Source organism: Myripristis murdjan, chromosome 24 (assembly GCF_902150065.1).
Source record: "Myripristis murdjan chromosome 24, fMyrMur1.1, whole genome shotgun sequence".
NCBI classification, from domain to species: domain Eukaryota; kingdom Metazoa; phylum Chordata; class Actinopteri; order Holocentriformes; family Holocentridae; genus Myripristis; species Myripristis murdjan.
In genome coordinates, this window is record NC_044003.1 from 32,537,199 (window position 1) to 32,552,734 (window position 15,536).

Consider the following 15,536-nt stretch of genomic DNA (forward strand, 5'->3'; position numbering starts at 1 on the left):
AAGTGCCAGAGCGTGTTGACAAATGGATAGGAAAATGAGTGTCATGGGAGGAGAAGTGTGTAGCTATTTATGTTTGGGATGGCATTCTGGAGAGGGTGTTATTGTCCCTCAATGTCTAATGCTTCTAATGCTGTGGCTAAATTGTGATGAATAGCTCAATGGAGTGGTGTGTGTGTGTGTGTGTGTGTGTGTGTGTGTGTGTGTGTGTGCGTGCATGCATGTGTGTGTGCGTGTGTGTGTGTGTGTGTGCGTGTGTGTGTGCGTGAGTGCGTGCGTGCGTGCATGTGCGTGTGTGTGTGTAATGGATGTGTGTAGACAGGGATTTTATTTGTAGCAAACTGTGTGCAATTGTGTACAACAGCAGTACTGATGCTTATGGCACTGAAGTATTTTCAAAGGAGAGCTGAGAGACTAGAGTGACTAGAGGAGATAATATGCAAGAGAGAGAGAGAGGGAGGAAGAAAGAGAAAGAGAGAAAGTTCACATTGACGGCTATGATTGATCTGATTTTCCTAATTGGCACACCGACCTCAGAACCTATGTCCTTCGCCTATATTGAGTGTGCTCAGCGAGTGTCATGTTTAATAAGCTTCCTGATTGGCTTTCTGGTTGTGTGATTGTGCCCTCGGGCTATTCGGTGACTGCAAAACAGAGAGGGGAGGGGAGGAGAGGGGGAGCGAAAGGAGAGAGAGGATAAGTGGGAGATGAGAGGAGAGGAGATAAGGGAGAGGAGGAGAAGAAACAGCTGAGGAGACAGAAGATAAGAGGAGACGAGAAGAAGAGAGAAAAGGAGAGGAGAGGGAAGATAAGAGGAGACAAGAGGAGGAGAAGAAAGGAGAGGAGGGGAGAAGATAAGCGGAGACAAAAAGAAAGGAGAAGAGGGGGAAAATAAGAGGAGGCGAAGAAAGGATAAGAGGAGGCCAGGCGAGAGGGAAGGAGTGGGAAAAAAGGGGAGACACGAAAGAAGGGTTGAATACAGAGGATAGGAGATTCATGGAGAGAAATAATGAAAGGCATGTTATGGAGTGTTTACAAGTGACTGTAAAAAAGCAGATTACAGAGATTTTGGTGCAAATATAAGAAATAAAACAAATGACTAAAAATGGAATTGGCGCTGAGATAGTAAAATGAATCACACTGCAGCAGCACACAGGAATGCAAAATATATCAAACAAAAACAGAGGATCATGACACTGGCCTCATTCAAATGTCTGATGTTAGTGCAAGAGATGCCTCTGTATCAGTCAGTGTGCCTGTCCACACACATGACAGAAGGACAGGCATTTATGTGTAATACAGCAGTAAAATGGATTCCTTCTAACTCACACAAAAATAAATATTGTATGAAGGCAGGCAGATGCCAGCACATGCAGTGCACACAAATGCACACACACACACACACACACACACACACACACAGTTACACCCTGTGAACCTGGGCTTGAATATCAATATCACTCAAACATTAGTGAGTTGTTTACATGTGTGCGGATGACAGGGCCCATTTTCTGATTAGCACTGATGGTGGATTGGGGTAATATGCTGCAAAGATTTCCACTTATATTACTATATGATTGTCATTTTAACAATGTCTGGCTTTATCTGATCAAGGCTTGTTATGCATAACTGGAATGCTCATATGGCAACTCCATGCTGCTCCCCCTGCTCATACAACAGGTGGAGCAGCATCATCTCCTCTGTCCTCCTTCAAGGAAGTTCAAACGCTCGCAGAAAAGATCCTGAGAGAATTCACCTCGGAAAATACATTATCATTATTTTTATAATCAGTAAAACAAGCATCCTAACCATTCCACCTAATCAATCTTCAATATTATGTTGCCTCACTTGACTATATACGATCAGTGTGCACTTTCTCAGGTCCAGCTGCTCAGTCTAATGCATTTCAGGTCAGCAGCTCTGCTGTAAATTCTACCTTCTAACAAAGTTTATAATGTTCAGTTGGTGTTGACATTGTGGAGAATGTGTCAGTGTTTATTATTGAGGTTGTAGTTTGCAGACGTCTTGTACTGGACTGCATTATATTGAGAGGTGTTTCTATGTTTTTATCCTCCTTATTTATATACATGAAGGGGACAGAATATTAGAAACAGCTCTCAGTAAAGTGCAGTCCAGTCCAACAGCAGCACTAACTATGAGCTCAATGCCAAAAATAGAATTGAATGAACAGCTCTATGACTGTGAAAAAAAGAAAACTATGCATTATAGACATCATAAAAGTAAGCTTTATGGTGGAACATTTGTATCGAATTGTATCAGATTGTTCAGGCGAAGCTAATAAAGTGGCCACTGAGGGTATAGCTACAGTAGATAGATAGACAGATAAATAGATAAATATGTAGTGTCTGGACTAAGTGACTTGAAGGTGGAATACAGATAGTATGGAGGACAGAGGGAAGACATTGCTGAAGAGAGGGGACATGTCCCGTGTCCACTACACCCCTGCAGTTAGAGCACAGTTATATTACTTCAGTTACTGAAAGTTATAAACTCTCTGATAAACATTAGATTCTGCAAGATGTTATTTGCATGCTAATCAAATCTTGATGGATTTATTCAGTGAAGTTACTGTATGCAAAATGAAAAAAATCAAGGCAACAAGCAATATGTAAAATATTAGAGACCTGTATTAGAAAAATAATATTCCTAAGTTGTTTTATATACTCAGCAGGTGATAGGGTTTCATAAGAATTCACATAAAGCAAGCTAAGGCTAACAGCCATGTACCTACTGAGCTGATAAAAAAGCTATATGGGGGAACTGATCACATCCAAGCTAAGGACAAAAAGTCTTGAGATGAAATATCCCTGCATCAAAAAATTTAGACATGAGTAAGCCACTTGTTTGTTCGTTGCCATGTGAGTGTGTCTTCTGTGTAGACCCTGATACCAAGAGCCATCCTAACCAGTAATTAAAATGGAGGGACTGTCATTCTCAGATAAGCCAGATGAGTGGGAAGAAATCACTGCCTGAGAGTACAGACGGTTTAAGAACACAGATAATGCAAGAGTGCAAGATTTGACGTCACTGCATGAGCCACTAACACGCTGCCCGACCAAACCACAAGAAAGTGAACTGAACCCCCAGACAGCTGCAATCCCTGATCTGGTGAAGAAATGATGGAATAACTACATGCATTTGCCACCAGTAGATCATATGAAACTAATTGTGAGATCTAGATTTCTTTTCCTCACAAAATGCAAACTGCAAAGCACACCACTTCCCTTCATGCATCCTTGACATGGCAGTTGCTGATTCACTGGCAATTGTGCAGGCACCTTTTTAATTCAAAACAGTTTTAGATTATATATAGCAAAGGTTGCTATTTAACTGCCAGTTCAGGTTGCTATTTGCTGCCAATTTACTCCATTTACATCTATTACAAGAACGAAGACAAAGTGTGGATTGAAGATGCTTCTCATTGACACTACTTGTGTCTTTGACCACCTTCAAAGGTGTGCAATAGGTAGGCTTTTGGCCTAATAATACCAAAGATTCTCTAGACTACTATATACTGCTCATCACCTCTCCTAAGTGGGTGTGGTCATCTCTCCCGCTCATCCCCCCATCTTATTTGGAAGTGTTGTCAGAGACAGTTTGTTCATGTCAAAACACACATACAACAGTAGATCCAGTGCAAATTTAATGTTTTTGTGTTATTTTGTCATTTGTTTATCTGATAGCTTAATATCTGATATCAACCCAGTAAACGTTCATAACAGTAATAATATTCTCTTTGTTCCTCCCAAAAACAGTTAAATAAAAATGACAGAAATTATATTTGACTTTTATCAATTATTTTGTGGTTTCACATATAAAGCACTTTAAATTTCTGTTTATTCAGTAGAAAATCAATGTCAGCAGTGCTGCAGTGAAACCAGAGGCAGTTCAGCACCAACAGAGAGAAAAAATATCTGTGTTGCCAGATCCCACGAGACTGTACTGCTGAGATAGGGACATGTCTCGAACAAAGTTCATCTTCTTGAGATTCGTCTTTGTGAAAAACTTAGTGTCAGACTGTTCAGAAGATATGTGGCTTGTAAAATATGGGTCCAGGATTTACTTCAGTGACTATGGGGTGAAAGAAGTCGTCATAATCTGTGCTCACACTCACGTCTCTTGTTGGAGTGAATAGACTCACGATGGCTGCTACTTTCCAAAAGGTACTTGGCACCCTCATGACACAGACATCGGAAATGACTCTACAGTGAGCCATCTTTCTTCTAAACTGTCTCTGGTGATACAACCATCTGTTTTCCCTCTCCATGAAAGCCCCTCCCTCTGCCTCTCACTGGCAGGTGTACACCTGGAGACTACTGTCTCATTAAGAGCTGGTGTATTGGTAGCACTTCTACCACAAGACATCTATTGATCAGTTAGGTATTTTAAGCAACGTGTCACCCAGGCCCTGTAAGCTGTAAGCTTGGTGCTATGGGTCAACATGTGTTGTGGGTCAAATGTTGTTTAAGGGCACATGTCACTTGTAATGGGGCCACACGTGCAGTGGTGGAAAGAGGAGCCTACTAAAATATATCAAGAATAAATTATTTTTCTTTGCTAAAATTTCACTTGAGTGGAGGTAAAATTAAAAATCTACTTAAGTAAAGGTAAAAAGTAGCTCATTTAAAATGTACTGAGTATAAATTACTGACTTCATTCTTAGAGAAGAGAATATGGTTCATGTAATCTTTTCTATGCACTTGTGAAAAGACCAGAGGACAGAATTCCAATTTCATAATTTTAACTGGAAAATTTAAAACACTACTCAATAAAAGGCATAAATGGAGTACACTCTGCATCTCTTTGCGTGAATGGATCCACAGTCATAAATGTGTGTTTGTCCAGTTTCTGATGCTTAATAGAGCTGACAAAATTCAAACTTTGTAACTGATGTGATATAAAATGTAGCATATTTACAGTAAAAATACTCAAGTGCACAAAAAGCTGCTCAGTTACAGTAATGGGAGTAAATGTTATTAGTTACTTTGTACTCTGTATGTGTGTAGGCAAGTACTTAGGGCCTGGGTCCAGAATCAAAAATATGTTAAAATGGATCTTAAAAAAATAAGTGGAAGATATTTTAGTAAGAATATATGGCTCTGCATTTCCTTAGTAAGTTCTTAGTAAGTTCTTAGTAGACTTGTTTCTTTCTTTTCATTTTCTTACTCACAAACCTCTCAAAATACAGCCTGAATGAAATGTCATAATAAAGCTGAAGCTGTTGACTACAAATCCATTGTGTTGCATTGCTAATTCAATCCAGCTTATGATTTGCTATAATAAGTACATGAAAAGTGTTTAACACTGGCTGCTGCGTAAACCTTAAGTGTAATGGTAAAATTTGTTATTTATTATTTATTATTATTGTTATTTATTTTCAGTACATTATTTTCAGTACACATGAGACATTGTTCTACTGATGTCTAGCTTTACAACACATGTTAATGTTAAAGTTGACTCTATAATATTAATATTAAGACAGCTGAGGGATTCTTAAATTTTCACACATAAGTAAATATTCAAAAGATTTTTCTTTGGAAGAAACATAGAAGTTAAGTTAAGAAAATGCATGCCAGTTTTGAATCTAGTTTTTAAACTAAACAAACATGTAGAGGTGCAGACTCACCACCAAGAGTTAATGGAATAATCACCTTGGTTACCATACTGCACATGCATGTTATTTATTATGATAGAGGGGAAATTTTCTTTCCACTTTTGACTCTCCAAAGAGACATCACAGGAATGAGTGATGGAGCAGTGTCCCTGGAGCTGGCAGGGAGTCAGTGTCTTGTTCAAGTACACTTCAGTATAGTGCATACTTGTTATCACATGAACCAAGAGGACTTGCAGCTGAAGGCTAGAATCTCAGGTGAGTAGAGCAAGAGTTTATTGATTCAATGACAGCACAAGTTACCTGGCATATTAGTGAAAATGTGGTGGTTAAATCATTGCTAGACTAGATGAAAAAAGCACCTAGTCATGGGGATAAACTTGAGGCAGCAGTGCATTGTGCTAGTCTAATCACATTCAGCCTAGGATTTGCCTCATCAAATTCAATACGCGGCCATTCTGTTTTATGTCTAATGACTTTGACCTAAGCTATATTTCACACTGAGCACAAATGTGATGGTGGAGAGTAGACCAATAAGAACTAAAGTGAACCAGAAAATCTGAATCCTTTTGAGAGATTAAGGACAATGAGAACCAATTGAAGTTCTCTTTAAAGGGGCCATGTATATACATACTGACAGGAGGTTTGGTTAGCTTAAGGACTCTGAATTTGAAAACACACTAAAGATCCAATTTGTTCCCACACAATGCTGGTATATCTTCTAAAAAAGTTACCATTATAACATAGGCACCACTGATTCACACTTGGCTCATGAATTTGGATTGAACTATATGTACACAAAAATAGACATTTAAAGCCTAATACTTTGGTAGAGTTATCAAAACAGAAAATAACACTTTTAGCACATATACAAACACAGATTACAGCACATAAACAAAACAGATTATGCCAATATAAAATATAAGTAGTCCTGGGGTCCGTTTCACAAAGCAGGTTCAACAAACTCTGAGTCTTACCCCGAACTCTGAGTTGATCTACTCTGAGTTTTCAGTTCTAGAACAGCTGATTTGAGTTAGTTTGATCAACTCGGAGTAGTTTCACCTGGAGGTAAGCACGTGCAGCACAGATATAAAAAGACAGCGTCAATGTAGCCCCGATTTGATGAGTCACCATGGCAACGGGGAAGCGTCAGGCTGCGTTTTTTACCCCAGTTGAATTGGAAATCTTAATGGATTCATACAGCGAGTTTGAACTTTTTTTTTTTTTTTTTTTTTTTTGGGATTAGGTGGGACATATGGGTCGCCAGCGGCAAAGGAGAGGGAGACAGCGTGGGAGAACATTGCTGCTCGGGTCAATGCGTAAGTTTAAATGGAGTCTGTTGCAATCACAATAATATTACAGGGGAAAACTGCTTGAATGGTAGCCTATTAATTTATTTCATTTAGGTGCAATCCCGCGGGGGAGAAGCACACTTGGCAGCAGTTTAAGATGAAATATAAAAACATGTTCAAACAGGTAAGACCTCAGCATAAACATCTATGCGCGGTCTTATAACCATCTCCTGACGAATATTTAATTCTCTGCGCAGTAACACTGCACCTTCATCCACGGGATCGTTGTCGAAAGGACACGACATGTTCGTGAAAAAAGTCTCCACCTAACTACTAATGGACTTCTAATAAAGGCCTACTGACTGTTTTTTATTTATTTATTTATTTTTAAAGTAACAGACGGCAGAACTAATATGCCACGCCAAAACTCGCCTGCTGACTGAATGAATGAGGAAGTTAAATATCGTGTGTGGCTGAAAGAGGGCGGACACAGAGAAACTCGAGGTTTCATGAGAAAAACCTGGTCCCGACCAGGTTAGTTTAATGGAGTCTGTTACTGCGGTAACTGACCGAGAGCTTAAGTTACCTCCCTCTGGGAAACAGGCTAGTTACCCCTCTTTCTCTGGTGTGAGTTACCTCCCTTTGTGAAACGGAAAACTCAGAGTTTCCCTCGTTTCAGGGTTAACAGACTCAGAGTTTTCACTAAACCTGCTTTGTGAAACGGACCCCTGGTATCCTGATTATTGTTTTGGTGTGTTTGTGTGTGTGCGTGTGTGTAGTGTAATGTCTGTGGTGTACAATTATGTATTAGAGTACTATCAGGTTGTTTCTGTCTGGCACAAGTTTACGATGTGGAAGTTAACTGCACATGCTACCTGCTGGATTTGGTTTCCAGTTCAAATAGGACAATAACAAGAAAAGTGTTGTTTAATTTCCTCTAAAAATGGGCACTGGGACTTGTTGTATTTTACATTGGGACAATCCACTTTGCTCATGTTCTTTTATGTTATCTTGGGAGCTGTTTTGCCGCACTATAGAAGTGAACATAGCGTTAGAAATCCAGCATTCTGGATGAACAGCCCAGTGGAATACGAAGCAACTATTGAGGATATTTCACCACCATGTCAATACCACAAATTACAAATTTGCATTTATAGCAATCCAACATTATCTGTTCTTAGACCCCTCACATCAGATAAGCAATAACTACCTTAAAAAATGTGGTTCATGTGGACACATAACACACACAGGTAACTATACAACCCAACACTATATCAAAGTTGGGTTTTGTTTTAATAACAACTTAGGTTATGATTACAGTCAAGGAGCAGACTAGCCAACTAAACAATCTGGTTATGGTTTTGGTCACTGAATAAGAACTTCTCCTGAAAATGAAAACTCGGCAGAAAAACTTCTGTGCATGAATCGGAACCTGTGTGACCAAAATTAGTGCATACAAAAAAACCCAACCCTCACTGCAATTACTTTCCTTCATGCTATTTCAATGTCAAACTGCTGCCACATGAAGGCCGCCTCTGTTTAACTTGACTGATAAAATATCATGAAAATTACAATGCATTCCCTATTATAACACCCTGTACAAGCTTGACATGACAACAGGCTGAAACATCCCATTACCCTACTCTGACTAAAATTGATTCAAGACAGAAAAAAGTCTTAGAAAAATATCTCAATATCGAATGAAATTTGACCAAGACAGAGCAGAGGCAAGCAACAAAAACAAGCTTATTTATTCCACAAGCAAAATCAGTCAGGTGTATTCAGTATTCATAGTATATCACTTTTATGTTTTTTGTACATTTGGTGATTATTCTCTTTTGAGAAAGCTGTAGTCTTGACATAAGTAATAACCTTATTATAATTACTGTAGGCTTGTAGAATTAGCCATTTAGTGTGGGAGTGTGGGCACACTCACTTGTGGTTGAGTATTTTCCCACATCAATCACTGCACACAAACCGGGGCAAAATGCACACACAAAGTCAGCTAGTGGGTAGAAACTGCTTATTCCAGCTGATGGAGTGTATAATTCCAACATTGGAATAATAATGATGGCATTGTAATTCAGATGGATAGAGTAGAAATTAGATTCCAGGGCTTCTTTGCATATTGTCATTATTGAGTTCTGCACCATTCTCTTCCTGAATGTGAAATGAATTTAGAGCTGGGATGGGTTTACATGTCTAACTTGCTGAGGCGACCCATATGTCCCACCTAATCCCATATGCAGCGTGCATCGTGAGGGAATCTTAACTGCATCTCCAAAATTAAACAGGAACACACACTCACACCTGCATGTGTACACGTGCCCCCCCCCACACACACACACCCAAATTCCCCCCACATCCCCACACACACACAGCCTCCCCGTTCATATGCAGCCTCGTAGTTAAATGGCTGCCATCACATTAAACACCCAGGCAATTACAGTGAGAGCAAACAGCATTTCTATACAACATTTTTCATACTGCCACTTCTGAGTGCCCTAATTGTGCTCCGTTTTCTGCAGAAAATAATCTGTCCCTCTTGCTTAATAGCTTCACATAAGCACTCAAACAACTAATCGAAGATACAAGTTCCCTTTTTCTTTCTTGTACTCAGAACGATCATGTATTTGAATGGAGAATGAACATTTGGGTGTCACCCTAAGTCTTACTGTACAAGTGCAGCATTTCACTCTTTCATTTGTTTCACTTGAGGCTGTGGGTTGGCCAAGCTAAAAAGGAAAATTTCCCAACACAAATCAAGAAATAAAGTATCATGTTATGATTATTTTTTACTTAAGAGAGTCAGCTGAATTTTTATTTTTATTGGGGCAGAGCCAAAGAGACATAGGAGACATCTCTGTTAATATTCTTAGCAGAGATCTAACAGATTCCTGAGTTTTATGTATTGCACTGCCTGGGCTTATATCTTGCTGTTGTCCTGGAAAAATCATGTAATCATCAGTCTGAGTGATTTTTATTAATTATATTCGGCTGAAGAATTATCACGCTCTGGCTGACGAAACCATGTCAAAACCTATTGAATATACTCAAAAAGTTATGATGATCAAGCTAAAAATGAGGCTGCCAATGTTTCAGAAATATAAACATCTTCATTAGACAGCAACACTATTATGTACTGCCAGTAAAAAACACAAGTTAGACATGGTTCAGTCACTGTGCTGTTTAAAGTTTGGCCTGTAAGCTAAAAGGTCAGAGTGATAAATCGATACTTGGTAGCGGTTTTCCACTAGAGAATATTTCATTGATGATGGTGCAACTTTTCCACTGGAGCATTCTTTTTTAAGTTTCTTTTTTTCCGTGTGCATCATTAATAGATTAGGATTTGTCAGGATGGGCTAGAAAAAAAACTTCTGGTAACTTGATAAAGGAATGGACCTACATGGATAGATTGGACTTTTTTTTTCTTGGTCTTTTGTATATCATTTATCATACAGGAATGCTAAGCAATGATCAAAAAAAAAAAACTGCCCCATTATGCTGATAATGTGTTGGTAAACATTCTATAAAGTCATCAAAAATGACTCAAATGGCTGATTTTTACTTTGATCATTGGTACTTTGGTGATGGTTAGAGTACTGTCCTCTGGGGTGTTACAGAATGAAGTCTCGAAGAAAAGAAATTCTGGTATCATTGGCTGTCACAGTACATAAAACTGAAAGACAACTGCAAGTCCTTTAACAAGTTAACCAATTTAAAGACAGCATTTTTTTTTACTAGTGTAGATATTAAGCATACAGGAGACAATAAGCTGAGGATCCACAATATAGCCCTCACTTCTTTCTCCTTTAAATTCAGTCATTATATTTACCCTGCATATCCCATTTCTTTTTATTTATTTATTTATTTATTTTTTCTCGCCACTTGTTTTTGCCACTGTTTAGCTGGGTCAGCGGTGCATATGGGGCGTGGTGGTGGGTGTATGTGTGTGTGTGTGTGTGTGTGTGTGTGTGTGTAATGAGCCTCTGGGCAAATAAATGGAATTTGGCTCTCTTTCTTTCTCTCGCTGCTCTCCTGTTCTCACTCTCTTTCACGATACTACTGACAGTTTAATCAGTTCATCGTTTAATGGTTTAATCAGCTGTTAAAAGGCATTTCCCCCACCCAAACGGCTTCACTTGGTGAGCCTTCTGATAGTCCTAATTGCAAGAAAATAAAGTACTCTCAGTTCTGGTCAACAGAAAATTTGGTAAAAATGATGTTTGGCTTTCAACAGGGATATACTGGGGAGAGTGATGAATGATGCCAACATAATGATACCTTCCAAAACCATTTTTACCGCTTGTGTGTTCAGCTGGCCTAACATTTTGGCAGCTGAAACAGACACCATCTAAAAATGCTTTCTTAATTTGTACAGCTAAAATGTTGTCAAGGTGGGCCTTGATAGCAGGATAGCAGCCTACTTTGGAGAGGAGAAAGGTGTCAAATTAGCTCCTCAGTTATTCTCACAATAAACAAACAAATAGTCACAGTGTATGATCAAATCTGTAACCATTTGTCAGTCCATTTAAAGATTATCCAAATCATCTTGTATTTTCCAGGGGAATGAACTTTGGAAGGGAATGCAAGAGACAAGAACTTCTACTGTTTTTTAAAGAATGTCTGATAGTTAGTTGCTATCACAGCCCTGCTGCTGGATCAGAGACTCTGCTGCCAAAACTTGAGATTGCCTCTATGTAGTGGCAGAAGGCAAGGTGAAGTTCACCTATTTCAACTGCAACCAATCATATTGCCCTCTTTCATCTTCTGTCCCTCTCCTTTACCTTTGATCTTAACTATTCTTCTGACTTCATGAACCCTTTCTGCCGTGCTGCACTTACTCCTTAGACAAGGAAGAAGGAAAGAAAGTGTTTGGCTTTTAGTGAAAATTTTGTACATGCATGTGCTCACAAAAAGACACACACACACACACACACACACACACAGTCCATATCATTCACAGAACATCTGCTTGCCAACATCATATTTAGCATCATGTTATTTGGATTTCATTACCGTACTGATGTTACGGCTTTGATATAGCACAGCATTACTTCAACCAATGACACATCCTACTGCCACAGGGCTTACAAGTCTACATCCCTTAGTCCTACATATAACAGTTCCTATGTCTTTGAAAATAATTACAATGACAATACAGATGCCTCTATCTGCCTGTCAGGCAATCAAATGGAGACAGATAGTACGCCAAACTCCTGCAAACAGCTTATCTCATGATAATGATGCTGTATCAGTGTGCGTAATATTGCACACATCACATGTCCTGATTTCATAAGGAGGGTAGGGGAAGTGAGGCAAGCTTATCAATACTGTCAGTCAAGCAGGAAATATTTTGTTTGTCTTCTCCTCACTCAGAGAGCTTAAAGGTGTTAGCTCGAGATAAGTGTAGGTGTTGGTGTTTTTTTTGTTGTTGTTGTTTGTTTGTTTTTACAGGGAAAAGTGCATCATGTCTCCTCATGTTGAGAACATCAGAAATCTATTGTCTTCTTCTCCTAGTCAGCTTTATCTAAATTAATTTGGTGTTTATGTGTTTCATATTAAATTAGGAACTGATACCACTTCCATCATGATGAATGACAGCAGGACCCCACAAGCTTCTGACAAGTCTTCCTTTGTTGTGGCACATATTTATAGACACATGCCCAACATGCACATGCACATACAGTGGTGGAAAAATCTGTTTTGTGTTTCAAGAGGTGTTGCTGCATTAGACAGATACAAAAAAATACAAATTATATTTTTTTGTTTATTGTTTACAAGAAAAACTAACAAAACTAAAGCTGGAAACTGGACTCATCTGACCACAGAATCTTCTTCCAGTTCCTGGCTGTCCAGTTCTTGTGTGCCTGGGCCCGACGACGCCGGGCTAACCTCTGTCTCTCATTGATCAGGGGCTTCTTGATAGCCTTGTAGGACCTTAAGCCATGATCTAAAAGTCGGCCATGTACAGTGCGGGTGGAACACTGGACACCAGTTTGGTTTGACCACTGCTGCTGAAGCTCCTGTGATGTCATTCGGCGGTTTTGCCTGCACATGCGGATCAGGATGCGGTCATTTCTTGCTGAAGAAACCCTTGGACGCCCAGATCTTGGTTTGTCTTCCAAGCTGTTGGTTCGTCTGTATTTCTGCAGAGTGTATCCAACTGCTGAAGGACTGCATCTGCACTTCCTGGCTATCTGGCGGCAGGTGTACCCTTCCTGGCTGAGAATCTTTATCTTCAGGTGTGTTTCCTGCGTTAGGTTCCTTGTTTTAGCCATTATTGTGTCTGAAGAACTTTCTAATGTGCTGGCTTTACAACCTTCATCACTGCTACCAAAATGACCCAGTACTCAAAATTTCTTATGTATTTTTATGGAACCGATCAATTTTAAGTTTTTATTGGCTTTTATAGGATTTGTTTAGTATTTTGGCTGTGACTGTACTAAAAGAAATTGCACTTGAAGACCTAAAGGCTGAATTATGCTTCTGCGTAAGAAGAGTGTACAGAGGTTGTGCGAAGCTTACGGGGGTTGTGCGACCGCCGCAGAGCCTTGCCGCGCGCCTCCCAAAAATTGTAACTACGCGGACCCTACGCAGCCCCACTAGAGCTGTGATTTGTCCGCCGAAGTACATCATTTCCGGCATTTCACTGCAACCGGCATCACATCCTGTTGTTGTGCCGGCCGGCAGCGCCATTTTTAAAACAACTGTTATGTCTCGACTTGTCGGTTGTGTTTGAAAACTTTGGAGAATGCTGGATCTGGCCGAGGAGGTGCGCAAGTAGCCGCACCTATACAACTCGTCCTCTCCCCATTACAAAGACGTATAGAAGAGCAGCGACCATACGTCACAGGGTCTACGTTGGTGGGCGGAGAATTGCTCAGTGTGTTTCGCAGAGGTATGTTGGACACACGCGCTGCGTAGGAAATGCGTGCTTCGCACAACCCCCGTACGCAGAAGCATAATTCAGCCTTAAGAGTTATTCTTGATGCAATATTTCACAAATGCATGGGGTGTCCGAAAACTTTTTTTCCACCACTGTATACTGTGTGTGTATTCCTGTGTTGGTGTTAGGAGTTCTTTTTCATTTTAGGGGTTTATGCAGCCCTTGCATCCTTATGACCCTGACCAAGTTCATCAATATTAATGAATATGAATATATAATGCTTAAGATGGCCCTCAAAAACCTTTTTACCTCCATGGGAAACATAAATCTGTAAGTATTAGAGCTGCAGCTATCGAATATTTTAGTAATCGAGTATTTGACCCAAAATTTTATCGAGTAATCGGATAAAATGCGTTTTTGCCAAGAGCAATTATGAATATATATATATATATATATATATATATATATATATATACGTATGTGTATATATATACATACATACGTATATATATATATGTATATATATATATATATATATATATGTATGTATAGCACAACATTGCATTATTGTCTGTGGCAATGTGACAAATCTATCTCCACATGTTGCATGCCACGTGGTTTTTGGAATGAAATAGTTCGTTTTAATATTCTAACACATTTCTGTTCGCTTTCCTCCAGTGTTAATTTCGTCGGCTATTTTTCAATTTAGTTTTAGTTTTAGTCTTAGTCTTGTGTCAAATGCCCTTATTACTCTGGCCCTCATATTTTGACTGATGTGCCAAAGCAGAAGCTTTCCCAGTAATGCAGCAACCTTAAAGTCAGTTTCCTACAATGGGAGAGTGGAGTAAATTGAGACACTTTGTATGTTATATCTAACATATCTATGGAAGGAAAATCTTTGTTATACATGGTCCTATTTTAAATTTTTGACTCAACGGAGATTCCTACTCATGGAGCTTTCCATTGAATTTGGGACAAGCATAAATGAAACATTCTACATAAAGTGCAAAATAGGGATGCACCAATACCATTTTCTCACTCTCAATACTAATACCAAGTACAGGACTGTGGGTATTGGTTGATACTGAGTACTGAGCTCACCAATATCATCAGAAACAGCCACGAGGGGATGCCCTGCAGGGTGATCCATGAAGGCCAGCTCACTGATGCTTTCCACGTACAAACAGGAGTGAAGCAGGGATGCTTGCTGTTGCCATTTTTGTTCCTGCTGGCAATGGAATGGAGTATGAAATAATCCACAGCAGAGAGAAAGAATGGCATACAGTGGACGATGTGGAAGCAACTTGACGATCTGGACTATGCAGATGACCTGGCCCTCCTCTCCCTCACACCCAGCAGCAGATACAGGAAAAGACCAGTACCATCGCAACCAACTCAGCTTGCCTTGGTCTTAACATCCACGAAGGGAAGAGCAAGGTCCAGAAGATCAACGCTGCCAACACATCTCCAATCATGCTGGAAGGTGAAGCACTAGAAGAGATGGACGAGTTCACTTACCTTGGAAGCATAATCAACCAGCAGGGTGGAGCGGATGCTGATATAAGAGTCAGGATTGGCAAGGCCAGGGTAGCTTTTCTCCAACTGAAAAACATCTGGAGCTCCAAAGACCTAGCCATCACAACAAAGATTAGGATCTTTAACAGCATTGTGAAGTCAGTCCTACTCTACGGCGCCGAAACATAGAGGACAACTGTCAATACCACAA